This window comes from Hipposideros armiger, unplaced genomic scaffold, assembly GCF_001890085.2.
Source record: "Hipposideros armiger isolate ML-2016 unplaced genomic scaffold, ASM189008v1 scaffold_56, whole genome shotgun sequence".
Classification (NCBI taxonomy): Eukaryota; Metazoa; Chordata; class Mammalia; order Chiroptera; family Hipposideridae; genus Hipposideros; species Hipposideros armiger.
Genome location: NW_017731406.1, coordinates 357,708 through 363,081, shown reverse-complemented (window position 1 = coordinate 363,081; position 5,374 = coordinate 357,708). Strand labels below are relative to the sequence as shown.

Below are 5,374 nucleotides of genomic sequence, written 5' to 3'. Positions count from 1 at the left end.
ATCATTGACATACAGTATTATTCAACATCAGTTTCAGGAATACAATGCGGTCGTCAGGCCTCTACATCAACTATGAAGTGGACTCTCCAAAAGGACATGGGTCCATCTGGCCCCCTAAGAAATGCTTACAACATTATTGATTGTATTCCTCGAACTGTCTTTTTCTATCCTTGCGGCCAAATTACAATTACCAAATTGTATTGTCTCATCCCTTCCCCTTCTCCTTCATCCCCACCCCCTCCCTAATAGCAACCCTCAGTTCTTCCTCTGTGTCTCTGAGACTATCTCCATCCACTTCTCCCATCCATTCAGCTCCCTAAGCCAGTTCTTAACCATTGCGCCACTCGGTTGGCCTGCTTGGGCCCTTTTAAATAACATCTGGTTTTCAGACAGCCTTTTGTCCAACCTGGATGGTTGAAATCCCCAGTTTTTCACAGCCAGATGTTGTAAGGGCTCCTATTCTTGGCAGTGGTACTTCAGGCTGGGAAGCCCAGTGCGGGGCTGGGGTCCTTCGCTCCACTGTGATGAACCTCTACAGCTGAGATATTCCTCCCAATTCTCAACAGCCACACTCATGGGTAGGGCTGGCCTATTCTGAATCTTTGCCCCTCCTACCAGTCTCAACTTCTTCTTTACAGTAAAACCTTGGTTTGTGAGCATAATTTGTTCCAGAAACATGCTTGTAATCTAAAGCATTTGTATATCAAAGCAAGTTTCCCCATAAGAAATAATGGAAACTCAGATGATTTGTTCCACAACCCAAAAATATTCATATAAATATGATTGCAATACTGTAATGTAATACAAAATAATAAAGAAAATACAAAATATAAAGAAAAATAAACAAATTAACCTGCACTTACCTTTGAAAACCTTCGTGGCTGGTGTGAGGGAGACAAGAGAGAGGAGGGTTATTGTGTAGAATGCCTTTCACTATCACTAACGGAATCACTGCTCTCTATTGGCTCAATGGACTCTTTTTCTTTTCATTCAACTGTAACAAGGAACTTATCCAATGACACTTGCTTTTGCCTCCTTTTGAGGATTTCGTGGAAATGTGACATTGCATTGTCATTAAACAGATTCATCGCTCGCACTGCTACAGCCTTATTTGGATGATGCTTTTCTACAAAACTTTGCACTTTTTCCCACATTTTGCACATCTCCCTAATCTCATTTGAAGTGAGGGATTCCGCCTCCTTTTTCTCCTCCTCCTCTGCAGACGAGATCTCCTCCATAACCTCCGAGCATGGGAGACAATCACCCACAATCCTGCAGCAAGAGAGAGACAACAACCATTGGCTCAGTTGTGGTCATGTGACGTTCGGCATCATGTACTATTCGTATTGCAAGACATCGCTCATTTATCAAGTTAAAATTTATTAGAAATGTTTGCTTCTCTTGTGGAACACTTGCAGAACAAGTTACTCGCAATCCAAGGTTTTCCTGTATACCTTTAGTTATAAAACTTCTGTTCAGCAAGATGGTTCTCCAGGTTGATTGTTCTATGATTTAATTGTAATTTTAATTTGGTAACCGGAGGAGGCAAACACAGCATTTATCTGCTCCACCATTTTGACTCTGTATGCTGAACTGTTCATCCAATCTACTGTTTTTTCCTCTAATGTATTCTTTTGAGTAATTGTATTCCTCATTTCCAACAGGTTCTTTTTTATCTCCATTTTCATGTTTCCCATTTCTTTGTTTAAGTTCTCTGTGAGATCTTGAGCATCCCAATAACCAGTGTTTTGAACTCTCCTTCTGGTAGATTGCTTGTCTCCATTTTGTTTAGTTCTTTTTCTGGAGATTTGTTCTGTTCTTTCATTTGGGACATGTTTTTATCTCTCCATTTAAGCTGCCTTCCTGTGTTTGTTTCTATGTATGAGGTGTCCCGGTCTTAGTAGAGTGGCCTTATGTAGTAGGTATACTGTGTGGCGCAGTTTCCCTTGTCTCCTGAACCAGGTGCTCCAGGTATGTTCTAGTGTGGGTTATATGTGCCCTTCTGTCATAGTTGAGGCTTGGTTGCTATTTGCATGTCAATGGGATCGATTGACCCTCATGCTGATTGGTTGTTAGGTAGGACTGGCTGTGACTACAGTAGAGGAGTTGTGGTGTAGGGGCTGACCCTATGGAACAGGATTCACTTTAGCAGGGCTCTGGTCCCTTCCCAGTGTGCTCTTTTTGGTGTGTCATTTTCAGAGGTGGCCAGGTGGTGTTCTGGCTTGGTACAAACAAGGTCATCCTACGTGCTGGTCCCTGAGCCTCCTGGGTGGGGTCCTTCCACAGGCTAAGTTCAGCTGTGCTCAGCCTGGGGCCATCTGGCATGAGCCACAAGGGAATCTGCAGATGGCAGCCACCCATGCTGGGCTCAGAGGTGCCTGAAGGAGGCTGAGTCACAAACTGAGGCCAGCTGCTGCTAGTGCTGGGCTTAGAGCTGCTCAGCAAGAGGTACAGGGCATGCTGAGGCCAGATGTTGCTTGTTTGGCATTTGTGAACTTTTGAGAGATTTTAGGAAATTCCACAGCATGAGCCAAGACAGGCTGTTTGTATGGAAATGCCACTGTAAGTGGCTTGGGTGGACCTGAAAATTGGGCGGGGTGAGGTCTGTGGTTGTCATCAAGCATCAAGGCAGAGTGAACAGTGTTAGCCAGGTTAATGGAGACAGATATAGCAGCCTCCTGCTTCTGAATGCTGCAGTGGGGAGGGCTCAACAAAGAAATAGTGGGTTCTAATAGCACATCCGGGTGAAAGCTGCCCTTTTGCCCTTGCCTTGAGCCAGACAATTCATTTCTTCCCTGTATGTTTTTGGCTTCATTTGTGCTGCTGCCCCAGAACTAGAGCTCAGAGCAAGTGAGTCCATCAGTGAGTAAGTCCATGCATGGGTCCTCTAAGTTGGGTGTCTGGGCCTCCAGGAGCCCTACATCTTACTCAGATACAGTCTCCACTGGTTTTCACAGCCAGTTGTTGTGGGGACTTCTATTCCTGGCCCTGGAACCCTGGGCTGGGGAGCCTGGTGTGGCTCCTCAGGTGGAACCTTCACAGCCAAGATATCCCATCTGATTTATAACCGCCAATCGCAGGTGTGGGATCAGCCTGTTCTGTGTCTCTGCCCCTCTTAGCAGTCTCGAGGTGGCTTCTGCGTATCCTTAGTTATAGAACTTCTGTTCAACTAGACTTCAGACAGTTCTCAGTGATGGCTGTTCTATAGTTTAGTTTTAATTTTGATGTGGTTGCAAGAGGAGGCAAGCACAGTGTTTACCTACTTTGCCATCTTCACTCGATTATTATCCATATTACTTATTTGTTTAGATCATTTCTGGCCCCAAATCTCTCTCCAGTAATAAGCTGTATTTCTTCAGCCCTTCCAATGATGACTTCCTTTCCTCATCTATGGCCCTAATCACACCAATTTTTTTTTAATGTCTATAGTTGTTATCCTAATTCCAGCTACCTTTTGTCTTCCCCATACCCAGTCTTGGCCAAATCTATTTTGTCATCATGAACATTAAACCAGCATTTTATTCCTTATAGGCCACTTTATTAAAGTTATTGTGTTACTTCAGTTGTGATCACAAAATGAACAGGACTTTATGTGTCTCCATGTACCAGTAATAGAAAGGCATTTTCACTAAATTCTGTAATCCAGTCACTGATACCTGATTATCTTGATAATAGGTTGCTTCATAGAGTATCTGAAAAAGAAATTGTCTTTCAGATTCTTTATCACAGTTTGCTTTAAAGAACTCTAATAGTTTAAGAGTGCCTCAGTAGCCACTAACTTCACAGGTGCTCTGCGCTTTTGGAGTTTGTGACATTGGCTACCGAAGAATGAATCCTGACTACTAGTTCATTGGGATCTCTGCACAAATCAGCCATCATTGTAAGTAGAATTAAGATAGTAGGTTTCTGAGCCCAATGTCTGCAAAATAGTTTTTGTCTTTTCTATCAAACATGAGCATTAATGGCAAGACATTCTGCTGATGTTGTGCCTTGGTGTTTGGATCCTTAGGTGACAAATAATCTTGAACTGTAAGCCAGCTGCAAACCTACCAATCTGGCTGTTTCCTGAATGTTCTGACACTCTGGACAGTTCCAGAAGGACGTTTGGCAAGTTTCACCACGCCACACTTCAGAAACTTCTACGCACCTTCTAGTTCAGGCAGAGGTGGAGAAACAATTTTCTAAAGCCTGGGATCAGCTTCTAAGTAAAGGTAGTGGTAGTGGATTCTCCTCAGGTGATGCTTGGTGTCTCAGGGGACAGGTCTAACTGAAGATAAGGGTTGGAAGTAGAGTGGTACTAAAGGATGTGAAGGAGGTCAGAGTAACCACAAGTTCATTCATCTGTTCCTTCATTATAATGCTCCATCATCCTTTCCTACTTACTCCCTCCTTTTCCCTCCCTCCTTTTTTCTGTGATGTTAGCAGTGGCAGCTTCTCCTTTGGCGGGGGTGGAAGGGAAAAGTTAAGGGCAGCTCACAGCATGGCTGGACCTTGGTTGGCAGGGAGACAAAGGAGAAGGGGAGGCAGTGAGTGGACAGAAGCCAATAGGAAAGGAGAACTTTGCTACACTTTCAATTACAGAAAGTAAAAGCTAAATCATGAACACCAGAAGTCGTTAAAGTGACATACTGTTTGTGGGAGAGGTTGTATGAACATCAGTAATCAGTTCATTGTCTTGGCCAAGTGCCCAAATAGGCGAAGATATCTTGTAACCCCAATGATTTCCTTAAAGGAAGTTACATTATAAAAAATATGTACAGTTTGCCATTTGCCAAAGTTTCTTCATGCCAACTTACGTGAGAGAATTAAACTTTCAGTATTGATTAAGTGTTTTGGGATTCAGACAGGTGACAGTAACTTTTTAAAAATCTGCTCTTTATATGGTACTAAAAGACTGCACAGTAGACTTTTCAGCCAAAATTGCACAAATGTACAACAGCACCATCAGCAATGTCATCTGCAACATATGGTAGTAAAAGGGGTAACTGGTTCTTTGTTAAGTCTTAGACTCATCCAGTACACACCTGAAAGACAGGAGTAGTAACTACATGCATTAAACTGTCATGTTAGCATACACTTCAAATAAGGTTCAAAGTTACAAGGACAAAAGAACTCTAAGCACAAGAAAGAAGCTGTGTGATTTTGCTTTCAAACTGTCAAGATGAAGTGGCTGGTCATTCCTGCATATCAGTTTGGTACAGCTATCTGGGAAAGGAAAAATTTGGGGGGTAGGGATGGGAGCAATGTAGCTTAAGGGTTTCTTCCTGGAAGGAGCCGATGACTGGTATATCCAAGAGGTAAAAGTCGGGAAGCAGGTTCCAAGAGATACAACTTAGAGGAAACCTTTGAAAGATTGGGAAGGACTACACAGGAA

The 5,374-nt window shown here is 43.1% G+C and overlaps 1 pseudogene; it reads right to left on the bottom strand.

Moving 5' to 3' along the window:
* The window catches only part of LOC109381946 (importin subunit beta-1-like), a 7,639-nt pseudogene extending 5,278 nt beyond the window's left edge, over window positions 1-2,361 (bottom strand).
* Window positions 2,362-5,374: the final 3,013 nt, after the last annotated feature.